A 16,654-nucleotide genomic window follows, 5' to 3' on the forward strand; every position below is an offset into this window, starting at 1 on the left:
TGTTGCCTCTTTACGAGTTTTTACAATCGCCCTCAGAGACTGCAGTAAATGGAACTGAACAACTTGGAGCCCAAACACAATTTCCAGGACTTAAATCCCTGGCCTCCATAGAGATCCTTAGAGATGCTGTGGAATGCAAATTCCCCCAGCAAATCCAATCTGCTTTGTTCTATGAAAGAGTTCTCTAACAACCATGAATCATTAGGCATCATAACGAAAAGGCCAATTTTCCTGCTGTAAAACCAGCTTTTCATAAAAATAGGCATCCTTGATGTCATGAACAGAACTAAATGACCTGAATGCAACTTTTTAACAAAGGAAATATTGGCTAAGAGTTTTGTTGTTGCTCTTTTTTTCATAGAGTATATCTTGCCTGTACCCAGATCCAGATCTGGAAAAAGTTACTTGTAATAATAATTAGGCTCTACCATGACAACTGAAGTGTTTAAAATTGTTGGTAGCAAAATAAATCACTTCCCAAGGAAAATTTTTTGTTAAAAAAAATACACGAAAAATTTCAAGGCATAACAAAAATATGTATGTTATCCTAAAATACACTATAACTTCCCCAGTTATTACTGATGATGTAAATGCAAAATGCAGTTGAAATTTCAGTGTGACAGAGTCATAACGAATTTTAAGGTCAGCCTGACTGGTATTATCTTATAGAAGAAGAGGAATAATCCTGTAATTGGAGAGGGGCTGGAATTACTCTAGTCATCAAATATTCATGCTATAAAAACTCTGCAAAACGGCGTTTCCTAAGTAAATGTCAAGAGTTAAATGGCATTCACTGAATGATTCCAAGATTAGTGTAAAAGTGTTTCTTTAATTAAGTGCAAGCAAAAAATGATAACTAATTAAATGTCGTGATGGGACAGGGAAAGTGTAGGAAAGAAACAGTGGGAAACCAGGTCAGAGAACTGGACTGATTTTGAGGAGAGGGAAGTGAAGATCAACTTCCTCGTGTCTGCAGAGCCAAGTTCCAAGAATGCCCCATAGTAAAATACTAGCAAAGGTCTTCCCTGTAACTCAAACAGTAAAGAATCTGCCTGCAATGCAGGAGACCCAGGTTTGATCCCTGGGTTGGGAAGATCCTCTGGAGAAGGGAACGGCAATCCACACCAGTATTCTTGCCTGGAGAATCCCATGAACAGAGGAGCCTGTTGGGCTACAGTCCATGGGGTCACAAAGAGTCGGACCTGACTGAGCGACTAACACTACTCCTACTAAAATACTAGCACAAATGAGTCAACAGAAGGGAGAGCCCTAGCATTCCTTTAAAGGGAAGGAAGCTGCAGTAAATGTAGTTAGGGAACATAGGTTGCTATTATTAAAAATAATAGTAAGTAGCATTGAGTCAGTATTTCATCTATGCTAAGGAGTCTGATAAGCATTTCACAGACTCTTTCTCATCAGACTAAGCTTCTGTACAGTGTAAAGTTGAAGTACACAGAACTTTTTTCTCTTTCTTTACTGGACACAGATATATTTTGCATTTTCAAAAATCATTGACTTGGTCTCAGGAGAAAACTTGGCATGTTGCTGAACTACCTTTTTCATATTTTGAATTGGTATTATTTTTCATTTTAAAGTACATAATAGGATGATGGGGCTAGCACCACCATTTTTTCAATATCAAAACCTCTGCAGGTTGGGCCCTGGCCATTGGGCCTTCAACATCACTCCTCCATTGACTTGTTGCCATCAGATCATCCTGTAATGAGGAGAAAAGTAGGACATACACCTTTAAGACTGGAGCACCGGTAGGTCTCCCTTCTATACTGAACTTGCTCTAGAGTACCTCCTGTCCATCCTGGGTATACTGCCTATTGAACCACCTCCCCCACCTTCCCCTCCACCTTCCCCCAACCCCCCTCCGCCAAACCTTGTTGTTTTTATCTGAACTTTGTGTCTGATTCCATATCATCACTCCCCAGGATATTTCTACCCAGGTTGAAAACACAATCCTGCTTCCAGGCATCTGCTTCACGTTTCCTGGATGGCCCTGAAATGTGTTTTGTTTAGCTCACTTCGCATTAGACTATAGATTCTGCCAGTGGCCTTTTGAACAGGGGCCTCAGGATGTTTGTTTTTGTAAGTTTTTGTCTTATCTCACTTCCTCTGAAAAAGCCTTACTTTTCACAGCTTGGCTGAAGGCTGAATAAAGCAGCTCTCTGAGCTCTGCCTAGACATCTTGCCAGAATGCGAAGCTAAATGTGTTGCTGTCTGAAAATTATAACCATTCTGCATTGCAGTGTTTCATCAAATAAGCAGGAGAGCATTCCAAGAGCATGGGCAAGAAAGCAGTAAACTACTGCCGCGGCTGTCTGTCTGTCTCCTTTCTCTCCCTCTCTCGCTCTCGCCCCAACACCCCCTTCCCTCTCACAAATGGATGAAGTTCAGTGATTCTAAAAAGCAAGGCAAGCACCTGGGGACTTCGTTAAAATGCAAATTCCCAGACCACATCCTCGGAGATTCAGACTCAAAACAGCTGGTTGAGTCCTGGGAATCTTTTTAACAAATATGCACCCCCTCCACACTACCCCCATCGTTTTAATGAAATTTTTTGTAGAGCCAAACATGAAGAAACCCCAGTAAAGTGGTGAAAATCTTGACCTCGAAAGTCTCAGATATGGCTTTGAATCCTAGCTCAGGTATAGCCTGGCTGGGTATCCTTTTAAATCCCAGTTGCCCTCAAAATAAGTGGATAAAATAAAAGATTTTGTGAGGATTCAGTAGGCTTGGCACAAAGTGAATGCTCAGCAAATAGTAGCTCTTATTTTGAGATTCATCCTATTTTAAAGAAACAGAAGAAATGAAAATAGTAGAAAACACAATCTTGTTACCAGTCTTGTATGAGAAGTAAGTGGGCTTAGCCTATGTAAAACTAAAGATTTATCTTGGACCAAAATACGAAAGACAAGAAACAAGAGTGTGTAGCCCTTTTGTTTGTGATGATCTACAGCTCATGTTTCTCCCTCACCTTGGTACCCACCTCTGTCCCATCTTCACTGAGCATCCATTAGGAGGTTTCTTGAATTTGCTTCCTCAGGGAGGATGGCCTTCCTGACCCCTAGGTTAAATCCACAACAGTGGTTACTTCCTCTCATGTTGTTGTTAATTACTAGCTAGATGTCTGCCTTCCTTCTAAACCTTGAGCGGCTCTATCAGGATAGAATCGTGTTCCCTATCATAGCCTTCTTTCCAATGGGAAGTTCATACTATGCACCTGATAGCAGAACTTTTGGGGGAAGAAATAAATCTAAAGGAGATTTAAAAAATTCATTAGTGCTGTTCAACTCTGACATGGAATATCTTGGATACAAGCGTGCCTGTCACAGCAGGTCCATTCAAATGGACCTCTTGTATATATTGCTAAGGAAATCCCTTTAGGAAACTTGGTGACGCTTAAGTTCTCTTCCAGTTGGGCTAACACTTTCCCAGAGCACCTTAAGGAAATCTTGGACAGTTTCTTGAACAAAGTCATAATGAAGATCTCTGTTTTGCCATTTGCAAGGAGTTAGACGAATTGCACAAGGAAACACCAGATGACAGCATCAATTTTAATTATGTCTCAGTGAAACACCCGGAGGTGCCATTTCAATGATGCACTGCTCCAGGACCTCCAAACAATGAAGGGAGAAGTAATGAAGTAAAGACAGGGTTTGATTGTATTTGCCAATCTACTCCAGCTTTACCTCATTTAAAATTTTTTTCCCTTCCTCATATGGAGAAATTTTAGCTTGGCATTAATATCCCCACAAAGGAAAGGTGATTCACCAGCTGAATGAATTAAGCATTTCACCAGACTTGGCTTCAAAAGTTGGAAAAACAGCAAAAATCACACGTTATTTCAAGTCTGGAAAAGCTAATATTTTTTTTTCCTCCATTGTCTTTCATTTTCTACTTCTGGCCAAAAATAGAAAGCCACTTTTATATCCTTTTAAATATGTTTCTTAGGGGGAAAAGACAATTTCCAAGTGGAAGCAGAAACAGAGTATAAATGCTAAGTTCTATTTCTTTTGGCATATAGACTTCAGTTGAATTTTGCTCCTGTGCCTTGAGTTTCTGTTATTGCCAAAAGAGGGGAGGGGGCACATGGAAACTCAGAAAAAGTAAAATAAGAAGGCTGCATAATTCTTAACCATGTTCTTTATTTAGTCCTTGTTATAACTTAACTCCATCCATAGGATAATCCTTCTGACTGAATATTTATATTCCATTGTTTTCAAAGAAGGTCAAGAGTGCCATAGAAAGTGACTGTTAAGTGTGGCAAGCTTGTCAGTGAACATAAGTACATTATGCCTTCATTCTTTCTTTTTTGGTAAAGTCATAGAGCTGCCATTTTTAAGGTATTCTATACGTTCCTCTATTTATTTCTTTTGAGCCCATTTGTGTTTTTCTTCCAGGAAGGAAAATACACTGAAAACAAAGACAAAGTATACTTTCTGGCCAAGTATTAACAGTTTCAGCAGTGGACTACCTCTGAGTTCTGGGGAGTCATTTTGCAAAGACTCTGGATCTAGTCTGGTTGATGAAAACCTCTGACACTTGTTAGTAGTTTGAGCTTTATCAGGTCTATCACTAGTCCTCACTACAAGGAAAAGCCATTGTGGGGAAAGTCATATCATCAGATAGGGAAGTATTTAAGCATTGTGTGGAGATCCTTTTCTTTCACTTGCTGGGTGAAGGCTGTGCAAAAGAAGAGCACACTGTGTCTCTTGAGTGGATAAAACAGCAAGAGAAGGATTTCTTTACGGAAGAAATGTTCAAAGCGTATTCCTTAGATGCTATTCTGTGGTCACAAATGTTTTGTACAATAACTCAATCTTATTTCTATTTGCATAGTAGAAATGTGTAGCAGAATCACAGTGCATTTTCATCAAAGACCCTAGGTATTCCTGAAACAATGTATACTCTTCTAAACTTAAGTTTCTGCAGATTCATCTGACCCCTATTTTATAGCACACCTGTTAACAGTAACTCAACTTCCATTGAAAAATAGTACCACAACTTGCATGTAATCCCATCTGCACTTCCCCTTCCCCAACCCCACAAGCTCTTTTTTCCAGATTTTATTTAATGCAAGCATGACCTATAGTAGCTCCAATACTTTGCTATCTTTTTTATGTCGTGACATCCATAGACACATATAATAAAAAATTATAATAGTTGCATGCCTTATATCTCCAGAATGATCATGAGAATCTTTTGTCTACTTCATGATATTTGACTATCTTTACCTAGCATAAGTATTCTGTGAATCCTTCTGTAAATTTATGAAGTGCTGGCTCAGACAGGAGGGTGACCATAGCCCCAAGGGCTAAGGGGATCAGTTGAGTGGGGAAATTATACCACCGCTTACTGTTTGGGACATTTCATTCTGATGAGCTAACAAGGATGCACAGGGTGAATCCACCCCTTCTACCAGGAATATTTGTGTGTTAAGTGTGGAGCCTTCTATATGCGCCCATTGTTTTGTGTCCTCAGGTACCTGGGTGCCCAGTGTGAAGTCAGATGTGAATGCTGTAACTGGTGCCCTTTGTTTCACTGCTCAGTTCACCTCACACATTCTAAGGGGAGCTGGTACTGTATCACCCAAATGACTCCCCTCATTTGCTGTGTTAGATACACTTCATATTTCCTCTCTTGGTTTCTGTAAGAGGCGGCAGACCAGATGGATGAGAACCGAAGGACCATCTATCAACCCTCCCTGCAACATTTGGAGGTTTTCCCTTTCTTTTAATTAGGAGCAGACTCTTCTAGAGGGTCACTCCCCTCACTCCCTCCCCCTGCTGCCTACTTATTTCCAAAGCGCACAGCTAGATGTTGATTTTGCTATCGGAGCTAGGGCTCTGGAGAACATAGTGACCAGGTAGGAAAAAAGTCATTGTCATGGAAAAGTTACATTCAAATGGATGAATAGGAGTTGATAGGATACTCCTGGTATTCTGTTATAAACATACCTCACACCCAGTACCATGTTTCTTATTCCCCCCACACCCACCGCATGTAGTTAAGTGTTTATTGTCACTGTTAATCCATCAAAAAACAAATGAATTTACTCCCCTAGAAAGAGTTTATTTTCTTCTTTGTTTTATCATAATGGTTCAGCTCTAGTCTTTTGTTGTTGTTACTGTTGTTTTCCAATAGGATGTATTGTCTCCTTTTGATTTCCCTTAAAAAGTCATCCATCATCATTGCTCAAAACTGAAGCTATACCAATGAGCAAAATAATGAAAACAGAAATCATTCATGAAACATCACCCAAACAGAATCAATAGTTAACATTATAATGTAATTTTCCCAGTCTTTTTCCTTGCATAAATATTTTCAGTTTATTTTAAAACATTGGAATATTTATGCATGATGTATTGTAAATATCTTATCCCACCTACTGCATCCCTCAGTTGTCTTTAGATGCTATGCCATAAAATACTGCTCTATGCTCTCCTCTCTGGAAGCTGCATGAATTCCCTTCTGTGGCTCTATATGTGATGAGATATTTGATTCATCACTTCCTGTGATCCAAAACAGTGGTTCAGTGTTTCAGATTCTTCTTTCCTATCACAAACAGTGTTAAGGTTGATACCTCTGTAACCAAACCTTTGAACACGTACCTCCCTGGTTTTGTACAGTTTTGGTGTCATTTCTTGTGAGAGATAATCAACATACAGAAAAGCACAGAAAACATTTTTACAGTTAGTTGAGTCCATGCAAAAAGGAACAGCAGTAGTCATATGCCAGTATGAATATACCTTAGGTCACAGAACTGTGTACTCAACAATGGTTAAAATGGTACATTTTAGGTTATATATACTTTGCCACAAAAAACAAGACAAGAAAAGAAAGGAAAGAGAACACTAGTATAATTGCCACACTGGACCAGGAAAAGATGACTACCAGCAGCCCATGAGCTCCTACCTATCACAACTCCCCAGGCTTCCCTGGAGGTAACCACCCTTGTGATGTTCATCTTTTATACTTAGTTTTACTAAATATGAATGAATACCCTAAAATATCTGGTTTTGAACTTTTATAAAAATGGAAGCATACTTTTGTATCTGACTTCTTTGGCTCCTTGTATGTTTGTAAAATTTATCCATGTAGCTTATTCATTTACAGTGCAGCAGGACATACCATTATATGTGCATGTGTGAGTGCTCAGTCATGTCTGACTCTTTGCAACCCCATGGACTGTAGCCTGCCAGAGCTCCTCTGTCCATGGAATTTTCCAGGCAGGAATATTGGAATGGGTTGCCATTTCCTCCTCCAGGAGATCTTCCCAACCCAGGGACTGAACTTGCGTCTCTTCCCTCTTGCTTCATTGACAGGCAGATTCTTCACCACTGTGCTACCTGGGAAGCCCTACCATTGTATCAATATACCAAGATTTTTCTACTATACTCAGCATGGACATCCCAGATTTACACTGCTACAATAATCCTGGGGCACATGTGCACCATTTCTCTAAGATTGAAATCATTGATTCATGGGATAAATATATCTTTGATTTGAGTACACAACGCCAAAATAAGTGATTATATTTTTCACACCAATTGTGTATGAGGATTCTCAGTATTCTACACTCCCCCCATATTTGGCATTTTCAGAGCATTACATTTTTTGTCAAACTAGTAGATGTACAGAGCTATTTAATTTTGTTTTTTATTTGTGTGTGTCAGATAATTCAGTTCAGTCGCTCAGTCATGTCTGACTCTTTGTGACCCCATGAATCACAGCATGCCAGGCCTCCCTGTCCATCATCAACTCCTGGAGTTCACCCAAATTCATGTGCATTGAGTTGGTGATGCCATCCAGCCATCTCATTCTCTGTCATCCCCTTTTCCTCTTGCCTCCAATCCCTCCCAGAATCAGGGTCTTTTCCAATGAGTCAACTCTTCGAATGAGGTGGCCAGAGTATTGGAGTTTCAGCCTCAGTCAGCATCAGTCCTTCCAGTGAACACCCAGGACCGGTCTCCTTTAGGATGGACTGATTGGATCTCCCTGCAGTCCAAGGGACTCTCGAGAGTCTTCTCCAGCATCACAGCTAAAAAGCATCAATTCTTCGGCGCTCAGCTTTCTTCACAGTCCAACTCTCACATCCATACATGACCAGTGGAAAAACCATAGACTTGACTAGACGGACCTCTGTTGGCAAAGGAATGTCTCTGCTTTTGAATATGCTATCTAGGTTGGTCATCTGAGTTAAATTCACCCATTCCAGTCCATTTCAGTTCGCTGATTCCTAGAATGTCAACATTCACTCTTGCCATCTCTTGTTTGACCACTTCCAATTTGCCTGGATTCATGGACCTGACATTCCAGGTTCCTATGCAATATTGCTCTTTACAGCATTGGACCTTGCTTCTATCTCCAGTCACATCCACAGCTGGGTATTCTTTTTGCTTTGGCTCCATCCCTTCATTCTTTCTGGAGTTATTTCTCTACTATCTCTAGTAGCATATTGGGCACCTACTGACCTGGGGAGTTTCTCTTTCAGTATCCTATCATTTTGCCTTTTCATACTGTTCATGGGGTTCTCAAGGCAAGAATACTGAAGTGGTTTGCCATTCCCTTCTCCAGCGGACCACATTCTGTTCATTTCCAAGGCAAACCATTCATATTACAGTAATCCAAGTCTATGCCCCAACCAGTAATGCTGAAGAAGCTGAAGTTGAACGGTTCTATGAAGACCTACAAGACCTTTTAGAACTAACACCCAAAAAAGATGTTCTTTTCATTATAGGGGACTGGAATGCAAAAGTAGGAAGTCAAGAAACACCTGGAGTAACAGGCAAATCTGGCCTTGGAATATGGAATGAAGCAGGGCGAACACTAATAGAGTTTTGCCAAGAAAATGCACTGGTCATAGCAAACACTCTCTTCCAACAACACAAGAGAAGACTCTATACATGGACATCACCAGATGGTCAACACCGAAATCAGATTGATTATATTCTTTGCAGCCAAAGATGGAGAAGCTCTATACAGTCAGCAAAAACAAGACCAGGAGCTGACTGTGGCTCAGACCATGAACTCCTTATTGCCAAATTCAGACTTAAATTGAAGAAAGTAGGGAAAACCACTAGACCATTCAGGTATGACCTAAATTAAATCCCTTATGATTATACAGTGGAAGTGAGAAATAGATTTAAGGGCCTAGATCTGATAGATAGAGTGCCTGATGAACTATGGAATGAGGTTCGTGACATTGTACAGGAGACAGGGATCAAGACCATTCCATTGAAAAGAAATGCAAAACAGCAAAATGGCTGTCTGGGGAAGCCTTACAAATAGCTGTGAAAAGAAGAGAAACAAAAAGCAAAGGAGAAAAGGAAAGATATAAACATCTGAATGCAGAGTTCCAAAGAATAGCAAGAAGACATAAGAAAGCCTTCTTCAGCGATCAATGCAAAGAAATAGAGGCAAACAACAGAATGGGAAAGACGAGAGATCTCTTCAAGAAAATCAGAGATACAAAAGGAAAATTTCATGCAAAGATGGGCTCGATAAAGGACAGAAATGGTATGGACCTAACAGAAGCAGAAGATATTAAAACGAGATGGCAAGAATACACAGAAGAACTGTACAAAAAAGATCTTCACGACCCAGATAATCACGATGGTGTGATCACTGACCTAGAGCCAGACATCCTGGAATGTGAAGTCAAGTGGGCCTTAGAAAGCATCACTACGAACAAAGCTAGTGGAGGTGATGGAATTCCAGTTGAGCTATTCCAAATCCTGAAAGATGATGCTGTGAAAGTGTTGCACTCAATATGCCAGCAACTTTTGAAAACTCAGCAGTGGCCACAGGACTGGAAAAGGTCAGTTTTCATTCCAATCCCAAAGAAAGACAATGCCAAAGAATGCTCAAACTACTGCACAATTGCACTCATCTCACATGCTAGTAAAGTAATGGTCAAAATTCTCCAAGCCAGGCTTCAGCAATATGTGAACCGTGAACTTCCTGATGTTCAAGCTGGTTTTAGAAAAGGCAGAGGAACCAGAGATCAAATTGCCAACATCCACTGGATCATGGAAAAAGCAAGAGAGTTCCAGAAAAACATCTATTTCTGCCTTATTAACTATGCCAAAGCCTTTGACTGTGTGGATCACAATAAACTGTGGAAAAGTCTGAAAGAAATGGGAATACCAGACCACCTGATCTGCCTCTTGAGAAATCTGTATGCAGGTCAGGAAGCAACAGTTAGAACTGGACATGGAACAACAGACTGGTTCCAAATAGGAAAAGGAGTATATTGTCCCCCTGTTTATTTAACTTCTATGCAGAGTACATCATGAGAAACGCTGGGCTGGAAGAAGCACAAGCTGAAATCAAGATTGCTGGGAGAAATATCAATAACCTCAGATATGCAGATGACACCACCCTTATGGCAGAAAGTGAAGAGGAACTCAAAAGCCTCTTGATGAAAGTGAAAGTGAAGAGTGAAAAAGTAGGCTTAAAGCTCAACATTCAGAACACAAAGATCATGGCATCCGGTCCCATCACTTCATGGGAAATAGATGGGGAAACAGTGGAAGCAGTGTCAGACTTTATTTTTCTGGGCTCCAAAATCACTGCAGATGGTGACTGCAGCCATGAAATTAAAAGACACTTACTCTTTGGAAGGAAAGTTATGACCAACCTAGATAGCATATTCAAAAGCAGAGACCTTACTTTGTCAACAAAGGTTCGTCTCGTCAAGGCTATGGTTTTTCCTGTGGTCATGTATGGATGTGAGAGTTGGACTGTGAAGAAGGCTGAGGGCCGAAGAATTGATGCTTTGAACTGTGGTGTTGGAGAAGACTCTTGAGAGTCCCTTGGACTGCAAGGAGATCCAACCAGTCCATTCTAAAGGAGATCAGCCCTGGGATTTCTTTGGAAGGAATGATGCTAAAGCTGAAACTCCAATACTTTGGCCACCTCATGTGAAGAGTTGACTCATTGGAAAAGACTCTCATGCTGGGAAGGATTGGGGGCAAGAGGAGAAGGGGACGACAGAGGATGAGATGGCTGGATGGCATCACTGACTCGATGGACATGAGTCTGAGTGAACTCTGGGAGTTGGTGATGGACAGGGAGGCCTGGTGTGCTGAGATTCATGGGGTCCCCAAGAGCCGGACACGACTGAGCGACTGATCTGATCTGATCTAGTTTGGTCATAACTTTCCTTCCAAGGAGTAAGTGTCTTTTAATTTCATGGCTGAAATCACCATCTGCAGTGATTTTGGAGCCCAGAAAAATAAAGTCTGACACTGTTTCCACTGTTTCCCCATCTATTTCCCATGAAGTAATGGGACCAGATGCCATGATCTTTGTGTTCTGAATGTTGAGCTTTAAGCCAACTTTTCACTCTCCTCTTTCACTTTCATCAAGAGGCTTTTGAGTTCCTCTTCACTTTCTGCCATAAGGGTGGTGTCATCTGCATATCTGAGGTTATTGATAATTCTCCCGGCAATCTTGATTCCAGCTTGTGCTTCTTCCAGGCCAGAGTTTCTCATGATGTACTCTGCATAGAAGTTAAATAAACAGGGTGACAATAAACAGCCTTGACATACTCCTTTTCCTATTTGGAACCAGTCTGTTGTTCCATGTCCAGTTCTAACTGTTGCTTCCTGTCCTGCATATAGGTTTCTCAAGAGGCCAGTCAGGTGATCTGGTATTCCCATCTCTTGAAGAATTTTCCACAGTTTATTGTGATCCACACAGTCAAAGGCTTTGGCATATTCAATAAAGCAGAAATAGATGTTTTTCTGGAACTCTCTTGCTTTCTTTTTTTTTTTAATGTAAATTTATTTATTTTATTTGGAGGCTAATTACTTTATAGTATTGTATTGGTTTTGCCATACATCAGCATGAATCCACTACTGGTGTACACATGTGCCCCATCCTGAACCCCCCTCCCGCCTCCCTCCCCATACCATCCCTCTGGGTCATCCCAGTGCACCAGCCCCAAGCATCCAGTATCATGCATCAAACCTGGACTGGAGATTCATTTCACATATGATATTATACATGTTTCAATGCCATTCTCCCAAATCATCCCACTCTCACCCTCTCCCGCAGAGTCCAACAGACTGTTCTATACATCTGTGTCTCTTTTGCTGTCTCTCATACAGGGTTATCATTGCCATCTTTCTAAATTCCATATATATGTGTTAGTATACTGTATTGGTGTTTTTCTTTCTGGCTTACTTCACTCTGTATAATAGGCTCCAGTTTCATCCACCTCATTAGAACTGATTCAAATGTATTCTTTTTAATGGCTGAGTAATACTCCATTGTGTATATGTACCACAGCTTTCTTATCCATTCATCTGCTGATGGACATCTAGGTTGCTTCCATGTCCTGGCTATTGTAAACAGTGGCTGCTGTAAACATTGGGGTATGCGTATCTCTTTCAGTTCTGATTTCCTCAGTGTGTATGCCCAGTAGTGGGATTGCTGGGTCATATGGCAGTTCTATTTCCAGTTTTTTAAGGAATCTCCACACTGTTCTCCATAGTGGCTGTACTAGTTTGCATTCCCACCAACAGTGTAAGAGGGTTCCCTTTTCTCCACACCCTCTCCAGCATTTATTGTTTGTAGACTTTTGGATAGCAGCCATTCTGACTGGCGTGAAATGGTACCTCATAGTGGTTTTCATTTGCATTTCTCTGATAATGAGTCATGTTGAGCATCTTTTCATGTGTTTGTTAGCTCTTTTGCACTTTCAATGATCCAGTGGATGTTAGCAATTTGATCTCTGGTTCCTCTGCCTTTCCTAAAACCAGCTTGAAGAGATCAAATACCTTCTTTTATACTTACTGGTCTATGTTATCTTTTATAAAGCAAAAGACTTGAATCTTTTGCAGATGCTTTTCTATTGTGTCATTTTGTCTTATTGTCTTGGAATTGTTCTTTTAATTTTCTGAAAACAAGCCCTTCATTGGTTGTTTCCCTAACTTATAGTTTTTCTTTTCAGTCTCTTAATAGTGTCTTTTGGTAAAGTTTTTTTTTTTTTAATGTAGTGAAATGGGCAACCATTTCCTATGGTTCTTTGCATTTTGTTTAAGGCATTCTTATTTACATTACACTTGTGAAAATATTCTTCTGTATTATAGTTTATAGTTTCCTATTTGGATCATAAACTAATTGGTATTATTTTATATATAATGTAAGGTAGAGGTATAATTTTTTTCTTTTTAAAAAAATACATGGATATGCAGTTGTCCTAGCAAAACTTATTGATATCTGTCCTTTCCCTGCCAAGCAGCCATGATACCTCTGTCATGCAGGAAATGCCCATATTACATGCCTGGGTCTGTTTCTGGGCTCACTATTCTGTTCCATTGGTCTGTTTGCATCACTGATCCACAGTTAAGTCTCATATCATGGTAATTTTTGGTCCTTGATGGGGCACACTTCCCACATTGCTGTTCTTCTTGGTGCTTATTCATTGCTTATTCATCCTTTTCTTTTCCAACACATTTGATACTCAGTTTATTCCTGGACAAAGAAGCAGGGCTACATTTATGCTGGGCTACACTCCATGGGTTTGCAAAGAGTCAGACATGACTTAGCAACTAAACAACAATATCAACAAATTATCATGTTAAAAAATTGGGACATCTAGTTGGGCTTATATTGGAGGACAATTTATATATTTATAGTACTGAGGCTTTCAATCTATGAATATTTATTTAGGTCTCTCTTTTTTTTTAAACTGTCCATTAATAAAATGTTATGATTTACTCGGTGGAAGTCTTAATTCAGTTTTTAGATTTATTGTTACATATTGTTGATGCTATTCTGAGTGCTATTTAAAAATTTTTATTTGTGTTTGCAACTCTTTAGTATTGTTGACTTTTTCATACTAATATTATATCTAGAGAATATATTTATCTCATTATATATCTGTAAATAATATATCTGTAGTTTCTTTTGGTGACTTTTTGGTTTTTTTTCTTTTGGTTTCTTTTGTATTCGTAAATACAATCTTTAAATGATGGATTTGTTCCTTGCTTTCTAATTCCTATGCTTTTTATTAATTTTATTTTTCTAATTTTTATTTTCCTTGCCTCACTGCACTGACTGAAACGTTCCATGTAATTCTCATTAAAAGTGGTAACAGTGGGAATGTTTGTCTGTTTTTTAACTTAAAATGAGAATACGCCTTCAAATATGATGACTGTCAGGGTTTTCTTTTCTTTTTCTTCCATAGATTTCCATTATCGGATTAAGGAAGTTAGGTCCATTCTGTTATTTTTTATCATTAATGAATGTAGAATTGATCCCAAATGTTTTTTCTGCATTTCTGCATTCTTTGAAATGATCTTTTTTCTTTTATCTATTGTTTTATGAATTTTCTCTTTTATCTATTGTTTTATAACAGTCTCTACCCAAATTTCTGCTGTTTATTATCCCTTACATTCTGTGGGTTAAGAGGGTTCAGCAAGGTGTTTCTCTCCCATTCTTTTTGGGTGGTCTCTTGCAGTGGCAGTAGCTCTGGCTCTGGATTCGTCTGGATTCTCAGCTTGGATGTTGAAAGGTCCCAGATGGCTCATTAAATGCCTTGCACGTCCTTGGAGGTTTCTGGAAGTCCCAGTGCAGCTGGCATGCTGAGAATGCTGTTCCTGTCTTTCCCAACATAGTCTCAGGGCCCTTTTTCTCTCCATGGTCTCTATATTTGGCCTTTACAAGGTCTCTCCAGCTTGGTAGCTGATGTATTCCATGGTGGCCCAAAGTGTGAAGCAGGAGTTTCCAGGCTTTAAGGCATTTTCCTGAAATCAGCATAGCCATATTCAATGGTTTAAAGTAAATCACAGGCTAGCCTAGATTCAGGTCCAAAGGGACAACATAAGGACGCGATGGCAAGAGGTCATCTTTAGAGACCAACTATAGGAATATATTCAGGGGTGAATTACATCAGTTAGATTTTCCAATGTCTAGTAGCTTTACATACTTGGGATAAACCCAACTTGGTCATAATGAATTATCTTCAGATCTAATATGTCTAATTGGAGAAGGCAATGGCACCCCACTCCAGTACTCTTGCCTGGAGAATCCCATGGACGGAGGAGCCTGATACGCTGAAGTCCATGGGGTCGCAAGGAGTTGGACACAACTGAGCAACTTCACTTTGACTTTTCACTTTCATGAATTGGAGAAGGAAATGGCAACCCATTCCAGTGTTCTTGCCTGGAGAATCCCAGGGACGGCGGGGCCTGGTGGTCTGCCATCTATGGGGTCACACAGAGTCGGACACGACTAAAGTGACTTAGCAGCAATATGTCTAATATATTAGATTTGAAGACAATTATATTACATATTATGTATCTAATACATTCTTAGGTTGGCTCATTTTCACCTTTTCCTCATAATGTATTTCAGGAAAAGTTGTGGTTCTATCCTTACCCTTATAAAGGATCCAACCATATCTGTATTTGAGAAGTTCAGATACCATGTTCTTTCCTCTCCTCATGTATGTCTTGAGATGAAACTTCTTTGATCCTTCCTGGGAGGGAGTGGGAGACTGGGACAGTTTTACTGCTCCCAGCTTTGGCAGACATTTCAACCTAAGCAGCCATGGTTTCGCTTAATGACTCATGGTCACACTGGCATATCCTGTTCTCTGTTGATGGGCCACCTTTTACACAGAAGAATACAGAAGCTCCTGCATTTGCAATGAGATGAGTCTCCCTGCCTGCCCCTTCTTTTTTGGGACTGCACAATGCCTACATTGGAAAGATTACGATAGGAACTTCCTGCAACCCTACAGTGTCCAATAGATGGAGGGTGACTCACGCCTCTGACAGGGAAGTTAATGATTCTTTCCAAGGCTGATATTGGTTACTTTCCTCTGTCTTCCCCCAACATCTGCTGGTCCAGTAAGTTTATAAAAAGACTGAAGGATATCACTGTAAGATAATAAGGATAACATTTAGTTACTATTAGAGTAGATTCCGGAGAAGGCAATGGCACCCCACTCCAGTACTCTTGCCTGGAAAATCCCACGGATGGAGGAGCCTGGTGGGCTGCAGTCCATGGGGTCACTAAGAGTCGGACACGACTGAGCGACTTCACTTTCACTGTTCACTTTCATGCATTGGAGAAGGAAATGGCAACCCACTCCAGAGTTCTTGCCTGGAGAATCCCAGGGATGGGGGAGCCTGGTGGGCTGCCGTCTGTGGGGTCGCACAGAGTCGGACACGACTGAAGTGACTTAGCAGCAGCAGAGTAGATTCAATTTGAAAGATTATAATTTAACATTATCAGACACTGTATATGTATATAAATATATGTGTGTATATATATAGAGAGAGAGCATATGTATGTGTGTGTGTACTTTATATGTGTGATGGACAAAACATGACTACAAATTTATCAACAATCCTCCCACTGAGAGGTGAATCTTTGATTCCTACCGCATGAGCTCAGACACTGATTTGAGCAGGCAGATAAAGATATGGAGGAAGTGATGCTGTGACTTTTCAGGTTCAAACCTTAACAGACTGGCAACTTCTACTTCCTGCCTCTTGGAACATTCATTTAGGGAGAAGGCAGTAACCGCATAAATCTAACAATCCTGAGACCACCATGATGTGAAAAAGCCCAAGTTAGAGGAGAATGAACGGAACTGACTAAGCTCCCACTCAGCTCTTCT

The sequence above is a fragment of the Bos mutus genome, chromosome 22 (assembly GCF_027580195.1).
Source record: "Bos mutus isolate GX-2022 chromosome 22, NWIPB_WYAK_1.1, whole genome shotgun sequence".
Taxonomy (NCBI): domain Eukaryota; kingdom Metazoa; phylum Chordata; class Mammalia; order Artiodactyla; family Bovidae; genus Bos; species Bos mutus.